The sequence below is a fragment of the Macaca fascicularis genome, chromosome 4 (genome assembly GCF_037993035.2).
Source record: "Macaca fascicularis isolate 582-1 chromosome 4, T2T-MFA8v1.1".
NCBI classification, from domain to species: domain Eukaryota; kingdom Metazoa; phylum Chordata; class Mammalia; order Primates; family Cercopithecidae; genus Macaca; species Macaca fascicularis.
Genome location: NC_088378.1, coordinates 166446646 through 166459978, shown reverse-complemented (window position 1 = coordinate 166459978; position 13333 = coordinate 166446646). Strand labels below are relative to the sequence as shown.

The window sequence follows — 13333 nt, the reverse complement described above, 5'->3', positions numbered from 1 at the left end:
AATCCAACCCCATGATTCAATCATGTCCCACCTGGTCCCCCCCTGATATGTGGAGATTACAATTCGAGATGAGATTTGGGTTTGACAGAGTCAAACCATATTATGCTCTATCCTGGTAAACATTCTATGGGAGTTTTCAAAGGCATGTGCTCTGCAGTTGTTGGGCAGGTGTTCTATATATGTCAATCAATGCAGTTGGTTGATAGTGCCATTCAGATGTTCTATATCCTTGTTGATCTTGTGCCTAATAGTCCTGTCAGTTGCTGAGAAGGGGATGCTCAAAGTTATGAACTTCAATAACTATTATTATACTACCTCACCATTTACAAATGGGGAGACTGAGGGTTAGGTAGTTCAGTTAAAGCCTTTAACAGGCAAGGCTGGGCTTTGAAACTAGGTCTTCCTGCCCTAAAATCCACACCTCTTCTACTGCAGTTCCCATCACCTACGAATGGGTCCAGATTCCTGTCTTTGAAATCAGGGGACATACTTTCTGGAAATGCAGCTAAATTGGCTCCTTGTTCAGATTTGAGCAGCAGTGAAGCCCCTGGCCTAAAACCAGGGTAGGTGTGTTGACCAAGGGCCCCAGCATGAGCAAACCCTAAACTTTCCTACCAAGACCAGGGGCAAGGAGACCTACCTGAGTAGTACTGATCAGGGGTCCTCTTCTGCCTCATCTCTTTGGAGTCCCATACTGGGCCCAGCCTGCGTATAGCCTGGGATTCTCCTTCCTGCCCCCCGCCAGCTTTCTTCACCTGTTGTCCTTACCTGTATTCCCACACTTTCGGTGCAAGCAAAATACAGGTAAATAAATGTGGCTGGAATTGGAAGACAGCCAAATGGAATGAGATTGTCAAGGAGATATGGCTTGATTAGTGTAAATAAAGCCTAGTGGGGTGGGGGGAAAACAGAAGCCTGACACTGTTCCTTATCATTAGATGCTGGGAAAGGCTGGAATACACTAGACAAATCCCCCTGCGATCTCATCACCACCAAGCCCAACCTGAGACATTTATTAAAATCAAATTTTAAAATTCTTTTACATCTCTTTCTTCCTGGAGGAAAAATAATCATGCATAGCCAGTACACTCTGTAATCACGGCTATGATGAATAAGTGAAACACTCTTGTACACTGGAGCCATGGCTGCCCCTTGGCTTTTTCACCTTGGGCTTCAGGCCAAAGACTGCAGGCAAGTGAGGTACTGACACATCATAAAACCCAAGGCCACCTGTTATCAGCTCCTCTGCTGTGTCCTTATCTACCATATCCTGTGGGTGTCCACTTTTGTGGGAACTGTTACATTTTTAAAATCAACTCTACCAAGTTTGGCTATAAATCTTTTATGGAAATTTAAAGATGAAAAACATATTTCTTCTTCATTGGTCTCATTTGTCTAATAAATGCCTTAGGGACTCACCGCTCAATCAATGTTTCCAATCTCCTGAAATTAAATTATCTTCCTATTGTGAGCTAAATAAACATGATTTAAGTAGGTAGAATAATTTGGTTCTTATCTTGGTGTTATTGAGTGAATGGCACTATCATCAGTGTTTTTTCCTCTGTTATTTCAAGAACAACCTGGGGCTTCTGCAAGACAGAGAGATTATTTTGCCAAAGAATATGTTTCCCAAATAGCCATAGTGGGTAATATTCTCTACCCTTTGGAGCAAAAGGTATAAACTCAAGGCCAGTGGCCTTCATCAAATGTAAGTGGACTTAGTCTCCCCTAAACCAGAGCATCGATAAAAAGGGCGTTACATAACACAACATAAACATATGAATTAGAATTACAGAAGAAAGGAAAACTTCTGCATCATTTGATAACATATCTTGATATATTTCATTTAGGTATTTATGGCATAAGCATACACTTAACAAACATTATGTATTAGACTCAAGGCCAGGCTTTGCAGGTTTTAAGATGAACAACCCAGGGTCCTGGAATTCATACAGTTTATAGCTGGAGAGGTTCACATATAAATAGATAATGTTGATAAAGTGGGATCATGCCATAGTTGATGATATAGTTGAATATATGCTATATAATGCTAGCCATATAACTGGCCATAGTGGGAAGGAGTTTGAGGTGGAAGCACACCTGGGTGGCATGTATTCTAAACAGTCCTGTCCAACAGAAGCTTCTGTGATGATAGAAATGCTCTATGTCTAAGTGTACACTATGACAGCCACTAGCCACATGTGGCTGTTGAGGACTAGAAATTGTTTATTTCTTTTTAATCAACTTTAACAGCCATATATGGCGAGTGGCTATCATATTGGATAATATAATTCTAAAGTAATGATCCTTACATCTTTAGTATGCAACAGAACCACCTGAAGATCTCAGTTCTGATCCAGTAGGTCTAGGATAGTGCCCAAGAATCTGCATTCTTACAAGCTCCAGGTGACTCTGACACTGCTGGCCCATGACTCTCACTCTGGGGAGCACCATTCTTGAAGGACTCCAGTCCCTCCAGTCCATGGCAATAAGCCCAGAGCTGACTTCTGTCCTTTGCCACAGGCAGACTTACTGTGAAGTGGATGAAGTCGACTGCCAAGCCCTCACTCCCATGGTCCCTTCCAGGACCTATCTGGTAGTGTGGAGTGGCTGAAGGTATTTTGGGGAGATTGGTATTGGGCATCCATTCGATTGGTCAAGAGGTGTCTATTTTTGTGATTCCCAGTCACTTTTGTGTGCTGGGGGTTCTGGTGCAGGAGTTGCTTCTGGGATGGTCCTACCACCCATTCTGCTGATGCACCAACACTGACCAGATGGCTCGTGCCTTACAGTCTGTCCATAGCACCAACCCTCGGAAACCAGTGGGTGGGGTGGGGAGAAACAAGGTTTGGAACGGAATCTGTGGGAATGTTTCCAGTCAGCAGGCTTGTATCATTGCAAGTGGAGGTTTCAGTCCTTACAGGCACCTCGGCAAAACGGAAGTTCTCTCCTATTAGAAATCTTGTTGGTGATTCAGCTAAAACAATGATAAACAAACCATTGTCTTTTTTTCCCTATGTGTAAAGAGAATGAATTATTTTAAAAATAATTTCAACTTTGACTTTAGATTCAGGGGCTGCACGTGCAGGTTTGTGACATGGGTATATTGTGTGATGCTGAGGTTTGGGGTATAAATGGCCTCGCCACCCAGAGAGTGAGCATAGCGCCCATGAGGTAGGTTTTCAGCCCTGTCCCTCTCCCCTCTCCCCACTCTGCGAGTCCCCACTGTCTATTGCTTTCACCTGTATGTCCACGGCACCCTGTGTTTAGCTCCCACTTACAAGTAAGAACATGTAGTATTTGGTTTTCAGATCTAACTTGAAGATTCTTTAGAGATTAACTAGTATAGGAGAAAAGTTGGAAAGCCTTTGAATCTTATAATTACTGTATAAGGGAAACTCAGTAGATATTTGCCCAAATTTGACATTATTCCTGAAAATTTACCCATAACTAATTGGGAAACTAAAAATTCATTTGTTGTAAACTATCAGTAACAATAATAACAAATTCAATCAACAATGCTAGAGGGAAGACTTAATTATCTTCCTAGCTTCTTTCTAGGAAAATATTACAAAACTTTCATCTGAAGAGAGGGAAGCCAAAAATATCTAAGAGAAACAAGTACTTAGAGAGGAAAACTACATAGATAACTAGCTAAAATGCTTTTTCATGTATTTTTCAATGTTTGTGATATTGGCCAGTGTTTTAAATTTAATAAATTTAATAATATTTAATAATATTTTATGTATTTTATCATTTTAAACATTGAATGGAAATATTCATTTGTATTTGAAATTTTGCATTTTTTTTCAAGGGGGCCCATAAATTATAAACGTGCTAGGCTCTACAAAACCTAGATTCACCCCTACCCTTCTCCAAGTAATTTTGAAATGAAGCTTCTAAAAGTGAAAAGGACTTAGGAAATGCTTTCTTCACTATTGCATTGCCAGTGCCTACCACAGTGCCTAACACACAGTGGGTGCTTAATAAAAATGTGTTAAAGAATAAATGAACAGTAAAGCCCATATTCAAATAGCAGTGAACAATTATCCAAGACAGGGCTACAAACATCAGGGAAGTCCCTGGGCAGGTCAGGGGAATACCTGTCCCATTCTGTTCCTCCTCGTTAACCTGGATTTATGGCTCCTCTGAAGCAATGCTAGGTTCTGCAGGTCTCAAGCTGCATATGCCAATACCTCAAGGAGCTCTAATCCAGACAAGGGCCCAGAACTTATACAAAACAGAGTGTGACCTCTGATAAATTCCAAGCCATTCTGCTGATGCAACAGAAGTAAGAGAAGAGTGACCTTCTAGGGCATAGTTGGGAAAAGTCCATGGAAAGTAGTTGTGAAGCAGAGGAAAGGCAAGGAAGTCAAGGAAGAGCTGCACGGACAAAGGTGGAGATGGGAGCCCCGTGACTTGCTTATAAAGGGAAGAGAAGGCAAACCTTTATCCTCCCTGTAAACGAGGAGGCCCAAGGAGCAAGGTGTGAAGACCAGCTTTGGGAAAATTAACTCTGAAAGCCAATTCCAGACCAAGGACTTTGGCCGCCAACCTAAAAGTAGAAAAGAACATGCACAGGGTTCTGTGCATAGAAAGACCAGTGTCGGGTGTGGGTCAGAGTACCTTGTCCCTGTGACCCAGAGGAGGGCTTGGAAAGAGGCTCCAGGCAGGAACAGACCAAAGATTATTCCATAGCTCAAGCTCAAGGTTGCACTGGCCAGGGCTGGAGAGGCAGTGAGAACACAAAGGAGGGATGGAGCTGAGAAATGATGCAATAAGGGAAGTGTTGGTTTGTGTGTGCATTTGTTTTTTACATGTCCTGCATGCCTACTTTGCCACAGCTGCGTTTTCATAGACTGCTTCACCGAATCCTCAAACAACCCTGGGAAAACAGAAGTCATCATCCTCGTGCACTTATAAGGATCGAGGACTGCGTGCACAGACTCACCTCCAGGCACGAGATTCAAGCCAGAATTTCACAAACTTTTTTTTTTTCTGGTTCCTCCTCTTTCCACATGCCACACTGAGGATGTGAGGAATGAGAGGTAGAGTCGAGAACAGCTTCTAAGTTTGCAGCATGGAAGCGAACATCGAGTGGAACTCAAAGAGGTCTGCCAGAGAGCTGGCTGGGGAGCAAGAAGAGGAATGGCCTGTTTTAAAGGGAATCTTTGGGAGGCAAAAATTTCTATTTGAACAGCTGGAGTACTGCCTCTTTCTCCTTGTTCTCTTAGCCTGACAAGTATTTTGAGCCCTGGGACTTTGAAAGAATCACTTCCCAGCTGTCCCTGACATTTTAAAATCTGTTCCCAGTTTGAATTAAGTGGAGTCTTTAGTCTTAGATATGAAGGCTGTTGCAAAAAGTTTGTAGAAAGCAGTATATTTCCTCTATTTTTCCTTGCTGCAGCTGACCTTCTGGAAAAAAAATATATTCAATACAAACAGGATTTCCTTGTCTCTAGGGAGAGAAAGTCTAGCAGACATGATTCAGAGCCACCAGAAATTTGATGACCTCATATCTGAACTCCCCGAAAAGGTTCGGCTCTGCCGTTCACCCCAAAGGGCCAAGCCACCGGCACACTTGAGGTTAAGCAAATAAAACGCAGTAATTCCTTCATGTATGTGCCCTTCATTTTTGCCAACTGTCTCCAGCTTTGTCCTTGGAAAAAATTCAAACATTTAGGTATGGTCAGGGGAGATGTGCTTTTCCTGTTCAATAAAGGAAGAAATATTTATGTATGTCCACAATTTACATTTTAACAGACATGTTGATTTGTTTAAATATTCCTTGATATATGTTTTAACATGTTATATTAATCTGTCAAAGACAACTCACTACAGCAGAAAAACAGCTCCCTTTTGCAAAAATCAAAAAAGCTGATCGCTCTCAAATTTCCTCTTGTCATGGACAGTAAAAATTAAGGAAAAACAATAATTGTGATGCTACACCAGGAATCTGACTTTGAAGATCCTGCAGATTTTTTTAAGGTTTGAGAAAATGACATTAAACATGAAAGAAACCTTTGGGAGGCTGAGGCAGGTGGGTCACAAGGTCAAGAGATCCAGACCATCCCGGACAACATGTTGAAACCCCATCTCTACTAAAAATACAAAAATTAGCTGGCTGTGGTGGTGTGCACCTGTAGTCCCAGCTACTCGGGAGGCTGAGGCCAGAGAATCACTTGAATCCGGAGGCGGAGGTTGCAGTGAGCTGAGATCCCGCCACTCTACTCCAGCCTGACGACAGAGCAAGAGTCCATTTCAAAAAGCAAGCAGGCAAGCAAAAAAGAAAAGAAAAGAAAAGAAAAGAAAGGAAAGGAAAGGAAAGGAAAGGAAAGGAAAGGAAAGGAAAGGAAAGGAAAGGAAAGGAAAGGAAAGGAAAGGAAAGGAAAGGAAAAGGAAGGAAAGAAAGAATCTCTACCTGCTCCAACTAATTCAACACTGTTTTAAAATTTTCTTCATAAATTGCACAATTGCTACATGGTTATTATTTTAAAAGACACAAATGTTATAGAAGTATGCAACTAGAGCACCCCTTCCCTGCATATCTCGGAATATTGGGCTGTTATGAATATTACATGTAAAATTTTCAGCATAAAATATATAGTATATATACCCCAAATATCATATAAAGAATTTAGACTGTGTTGTATAGAATCTCTCAGGGCTCTCTGCTGCTATAAAATGTTCCTGGTATCCTGAACTCAGCAAGTAGTTCTGAAATGCTTTGCCCACAGATACATGAAACATTTTTACCAGACTCAGACAAAACAAACAAAAAATAATCATATAAATGTCAGTGTGAGGTTACCAACTGCCTTGATTGTGAAGAACACTCCTTTAGTTTAAGATTGTATCTTTCATCCCTTTTTTGGTGTTAAACTATCCTTTCTTTTAAAGCAATTATAGCAATAGTAGATGGAATTTCTTTTCTATTGACATTTGTTGCAAAATAAAAAGTTAGCAATCCTAGTTTAGCCTAATTTTTAGAAACCATTTTAACCATTTTTAAGTGTACAATTTAGTGGCATTAAGTGCCTTCACAGTGTTGGGCAACCATCTCCATCATTTCCAGAATTTTATTATCACCCCAAACAGAAACTCTGTAACCATTAAACAACAATTTCCCATTTTCCCCTCCCCCAAGTTCCTGGTAACCACCATCCTGTCTCTATGAATTTGTTTATTCTAAGTGCCTCATATGAGTAGAATCATATGACATTTGTCCTTTTATGTCTAGCTTGTTTCACTGAACGTAATGTTTTCAAGGTTCATCCATGTTGTAGTGTATCATAATTTCACTGCCGCTTAAGGCTATATAATTTTCAATTGTATGTATATACCACATTTTGTTTATCCATTCATCTGTTGATGGATATTTGACTTCCTTCTCACCTTTTGGCTACTGTGAATAATGTTATAAGCATTGGTGCACAAGTATCAGTTTAAGTCCTTGCTTTCAATTCATTTGAGTATATACCTAGCAGTGACATGGCTGAATCATATGGTAATTCTATGTTTAACTTGTTGGGGGACCACCAAACGGTTCTCCACAGTGGCTGCACCTTTTTCCTCTCTACCAGCATTTGAGAGAGTTCACATCCACATCCTTGTCAACACTTGTCATTTTCCAGTTTTTTAAAATTAGCCATCCAAATGGATGTAAAGTAGTTTTCAATAAAGTAGTTTTCATCATAGTTTCAATCCACATCTCCCTAATGACTAATGATGCAGAGCATGTTTTAATGTGTTATAGATCTTCTTTCTACTTATTCACACCTTTTGCCTGTGTTTGAGTTGGATTGTTTTTTTTTTTTTTTTTAGTTGTAAGGGTTTTTTAAATATTCTGGATACAAATCCCCTATGAGACACATGACTTGTAAATATTTTATGCCATTCTGTGAGTTGTCTCTTCACTTTGTTGACAGGGTCAACAAAAGTTTTTAATTTTTATGAACTCCAATGTGTCTGTTTTTTTCTTTTCTTGCCTATGCTTTTGTTATCATTTCCAAGAAATCATTGCAAATGCAATGTCATGAAGATTTCTCCCTATGTTTTCTTCTAAGAGTTTTTATTTTTAGATCTTAAATTTGGGTCTTCCATCTACTTTGAGTTAATTTTTGTATATGCATAAGGTAAGGGTCCAGCTTCATTCTTTTGCATATGAATATCCAGTTTTCCCAGCATCATTTGCCAAAAACAAACAAACAAACAAACAAAAAACTAAAACAACTGTCTTTCCCCATTGAATGGTCTTAGCAGCGCTGAAATTCATGGTTGAAATTCACCATGTACTCGAGTGTTTATTTCTGGGTTCTCTATTCTGTTTAATTGGTCTATATGTTATCTTTATGCCATTAACACATATTTTGATTATTGTAGCTTTGTTGTAATTTTTGAAATCAGGCAGTGTGAGTCATTCAAATTTGTTCTTTCTTTTCAAGATTGTTTTGGATTTTTGGGGTCTCTTGAGATTTCATACAAGTTTTAGGATGAGTTCTCTATTTTTGCAAAATATGTCATTAGGATTTTGATAGGGATTGCACTGAATTTGTAGATTGCTTTTGGTGGTATTAACATCTTAACAATATTAAGTTCTTCAATCCAAGAACACAGATGTCTTTCCACTTATTTATGTCTTCTTTAATTTTCTTCCAAAAATATTATGTACTTTTCAGTGTATAAGGCTTTTGTCTCCTTGGTTAAAGTTACTTGTAAGTATTATATTATTTTTGATGGTGTTGTAAATGAAATTGATTTCTTTATTTCCTTTTTAGATTGTATGTTGCTAATGAATAGAAATACAGCTGGTATTTGTGTGCTTATTTGTATTCTGTAACTTTACTGAATTCATTAACAGTATGTGCATGTGTGTATGGTGTGTACGTGTGTGTGCATCTGTGTAATATTTACAGTTTTCTACATATAAGAATGTCATCTGCTGAGTGGGATAATTTTATTTCTTCCTTTCCAATTTGAATGCCTTTTACTATTTACATTGCCTAATTTCTCTGGCTAGAACTTCCAGTACTATGTTGAATAGAAATGGTAAAAGTGGAAATCCATGTCTTCTTCCTGGTGTTAGGGGGAAAGCTTTCAGTCTTTCACAGTTGAGTGTGATGTTACCTGTGAGTTTCTCACCTATTGACTAAAAGTTGCTTATTTCATTTAGTTGTGAAATCTGCCAGTTGCTGGTATAGGGGCAAGATCAGCTTGGGACCCAGGCAGACTTAGGTTCAAATGAAATAATCTTCTAAGGTTTCTAGGGGGTTTTTGTTATGAGGAAGTAATAAGCATCAAACTTACCCACCACCCTAAGCAACTGTAAAACTGGGTAAAATATATGAAGCAATTATTTTCAAGAATTAGACAACAGGCAGCATGGGGCTTTAATACTTGAAATAAGAGAAACACAAAGTTATATCCTCATTATTCTGACTTTCGGCCTGGCACAGGGAAGTAGCACCCCAAACATAGCAGCAGTCTAACTGGAGTGAGAAAACAAAGATTGGAGTTTGGGGATACTTAGATAACTGGATTTTCATGAGCCCTCCTGACTCCTTGGCTAAATACTATTGTACACTATGCAGGGCAAAATTCTGCAAAGCCTCACAAAGAACAACTAAAGAAAGAATGACAGAGATCCTGGAGGTTACTCATTATTGAGAGACATTTGAATTTGATCAGCCAGAGTAAAGAGACTGTAGGAATTCAACTGAAACCCAAGAAAAGACACATCTCAGAGACAGAGCCCCTCTTAGCCCTATAGTGAGGATTATGCTAGGCCTACACTAACAAAGCCTAAATCAAATTTCAACATAATCAACCTGAGCTGTCGTGGGTTCACTACCCAAGATTTTTGCTAACAAGACTATGTTAACAACATTCAATATTCTTTGAGGCAGGTCAATATAATTCAACCTCTTGATACAATTCAAACTCTCACAATGCCCAGCATAGAATGAAAAAATCACTAGACACTGTAAAGAAGCAGGAAAATGGAACCCATAATATATCAGTTAATGGAAACACAAAGAGGTGTCTCATATATTAAGTTTAACTGACAAAGACCTTTAAGATACCTATTATAACTATAATTAAATACTTTAAGAAAAAGATAAACATAATGAGTGGACAGATGAGTGGTCTCAGCAGAGAAATGGACATTATCAAAAGAAGCCACATGGAAATTTTGGAACTGAAAACATATTATTTAAAATAAAAAATATTATATTTTGAATTTCAAATAGAAATTATCCAAACTGAAACACAGAGATAAATAAGAAGAAAAAAAAACAGAGCCTAAGAATTTGTGTGATGATATCAAACAGTCTAATATACAAGTAATCAGAGTCCCAGAAAGAGAGGAGATAAATAATATAGCAAAAAAATACTTAAGGAAATAATAGCCTTAAATATTCCAAACTGTAAGTAATTCAACTCACAGCTCCAGGAGATTCAAAGAACTTCAAGTAGAATAAACCCAGATAAAGTCACAGCAAGGTACATCACAGTCAAATTTCTGAAAACCAAAAATAAACAGGCAATTTTAAGAACAATGAAAGAAAAAAGAAACATTAGATACAGAGGAACAAAAGTAAAAATAATCCTTAACTTCTTATGAGATTTAATGTAAACCAGAATATAGTAAAACAAAATATTTAAAGTTCTGGAAGAATAACTGTTATCAAAATTCTATATACAGTTAAAGAATTATTCAAAAATAAAAAGTGAAAGAAAGACATTTCCAGCTGAATAAAAGCTGAGAGAATTCATTACCAGCAGATCTACACTTCAGAAAATATTAAAAGAAGTTCTTCAGTTTGAAGGGAAATAACAATATATGGAAACTAGGATTCTCACAAAAGAATGAAGAGCACCAAAAATGGTAAACATATGGGTAAATATGAAATCATTTTTTTCTCATTTGTTCATTTTTTTAAGGCCATTGATTGTGTTGAAAGAGGCAGTCTGCCATGCACCATGAGCATCTATGCTAGTTCTTGCAGCATGTGCCAGACTTCCAAGTTTATCTGCCGCCTGATAAGCAGTAATTTCTGTAGCTAATCACAAAGGTGACTAAGTAGCAAGGAAATGACAGTGTAAATACTAGGAAACTACTGCCTTTCTAATGACAGGAAGACAGGCCTGTTAGCTGCTGTCTGCAATGTTTATTGCTTGCTCAAAACATGCTAAGCACTCGACCCTGAGTTCTTTAGCTTCATCACAAACCCTCTGCTTGTGTAGTATCTGTCTGAGCCCATCACATCACCCATGTGGAACTTAGGGGAAAGAGGAATCAATGCAAATATACTTATGATCATGCTGCTCATTGTTCTTTGAGTAATAAAGTCCTTTGTCTCTGACCCAGGAGTCTCATGTCTCCTGTCAACATCCATCAAACAGCAATAGGGTACCTATTAGCTTGCAAGTGGGATGAAGTCTCTGAAACTTCACAATTCTTAATAACTAATTAAGCAAAAAATAGTGTATTTTGTGAGATTTACAACATATGTAGAAGTTAAATACATGCAATAGAATAAGAAATACGAGTGATTAAGTGGAAATGTATTATTGCAAGTTTCTTATATTATTGTATTATATTCTAATTATTCTAATATGTCTTCTTATTATTAACCTATTATGTTATAAGATAATTATTATATAATTAATGTATTATGTAATTATTACACTATGTAATATATTACATAATTATTGATAATTATATAATTATTACTTGTATTATTATGTTATTCTAATACAATATATCTTATATTATTAATATAATATCTTGAGAGCACCACTGTCCAATAGAAATATAATATAAACCACAAATACAAGCCATGAATATATCTTTAAATTTTCTAGAAGCCACATTAAAAGCATAAAAGAAATAGAGGAAATTAATTGTAATATTATATTTAACCTAGGATCTTCAAAATATTATAAATTCAGTATATAATCAACATAAAAAAATACTAGTGAGCTATTTATTTTACACTTTTTACATTAGCCCTTCAAAAGTTAGTGTGTATGAAACCATCCACACATCTCAATTCATTTCAGCCGTATTTCCCATGCTAACGTAGCAAATGGCTAGCCTACTGGACAACACACTAGAGCAACCACTAACAACATAAAACAAGAAGGTATAGCTGAAAAACTGCTAGGGGAGATAAAATAGAATACCAAAGGAATACTATATTAATCCAGAAGGAGGTGGGAATGAAAAAAAGCAAAGAGTAGATAGGACAAATAACACTTCTAGGCATGACAGATTAATCTCTTATCTTCTCCAGCTGGAAGAGGGTACAGCCAAGGAAGCCGAGGCAGATGGAGTAATGCAAACAAAGACATTTAGTTACAACCCACGAATGGTAAGCTTTGTGAACATGGACAAAAAACCTAATCTTTCTTATCTTGCATTTATTCCTTTACCATAGAGCTTGTTTCCCTGCTAATTTATTCACTTGGAGCAATAGAGTGTTATAGTTAAGAAAATGGATTTGGATATTAGCTCTGGATTTGAATCTTGGCTCTGTCATTTGGAGACCTTAGACAAATTACTTAATGGCCCTAAACTTCAGTTTCCTCATTTGTGTAATGGGTATTATACAATACGTGCTTCAAATCCCTGTAAAACACAGTGCCTAGCATCCTAGAAGCTCTCAAAAAGGTAAGTTAGTTGTTTCTTTTTTTATTGTTCAGTTAACTAACTCTTTAATACCGTGAACTATAGTCCAGACACCATTCAAGACACAAAGGATTCAAGGGTGTATGACAAAGACCTTTTCCTTAACAGAGAAGCCATACCTGTAATATCTGACTGCCTATTGAAATGACTGTTATGAGGCAGAAATAAGAAAGCAGACAGAAGCACTAGGGTAAAAATATAAATGTTGCTATATAAGTGTCTGTATTATGATGTGCAATCTTTTTCCTTGGCAAAACACAGCAGCCAAGCAGCCTGGAAAATTATGGATGTAGTTCTGATCCAGCCATTCTCTCCAAAAATTAGTAGGTTTTAGTCTACCAATGAGTGGGAAGTAAATCATTCTCATTTAACTTTAAAGAGTAGTTTTCTACTTGTTCACCAAGAGGCTCCAATCTTCTGAATCATATTCGACACTGTCAGAAACTACTCTTTTATTGATATTTTCTTCACTAGCATTTTTTAAACTATTGTGTTCCTTCACATATTGTGCCAACCCCTAATTCTAATTGAGACTGAGAATTATTTCCTAATGAAGGCTACCAGGTGTGTATGTGTGTGTAAGTCGTGTGTGTTTATTCTTAAGTCGGGAATTATTTTTATTTTTATTTACGTGTTGTA

The 13333-nt window shown here is 37.5% G+C and overlaps 1 protein-coding gene across 3 annotated transcripts in view; it reads right to left on the bottom strand.

Annotated features, from left to right (window-relative positions):
* F13A1 (coagulation factor XIII A chain) overlaps nt 1–13333 on the bottom strand; it is a 461954-nt gene that overhangs the window by 405900 nt on the left and 42721 nt on the right. For all 3 annotated transcript variants that reach the window (XM_065544470.2, XM_065544473.2, XM_065544474.2), the window contains exon 2: nt 10446–10522. The gene's annotated coding sequence lies outside the window, so the exon portion shown is untranslated. The remainder of the gene's footprint in view (nt 1–10445; nt 10523–13333) is intronic.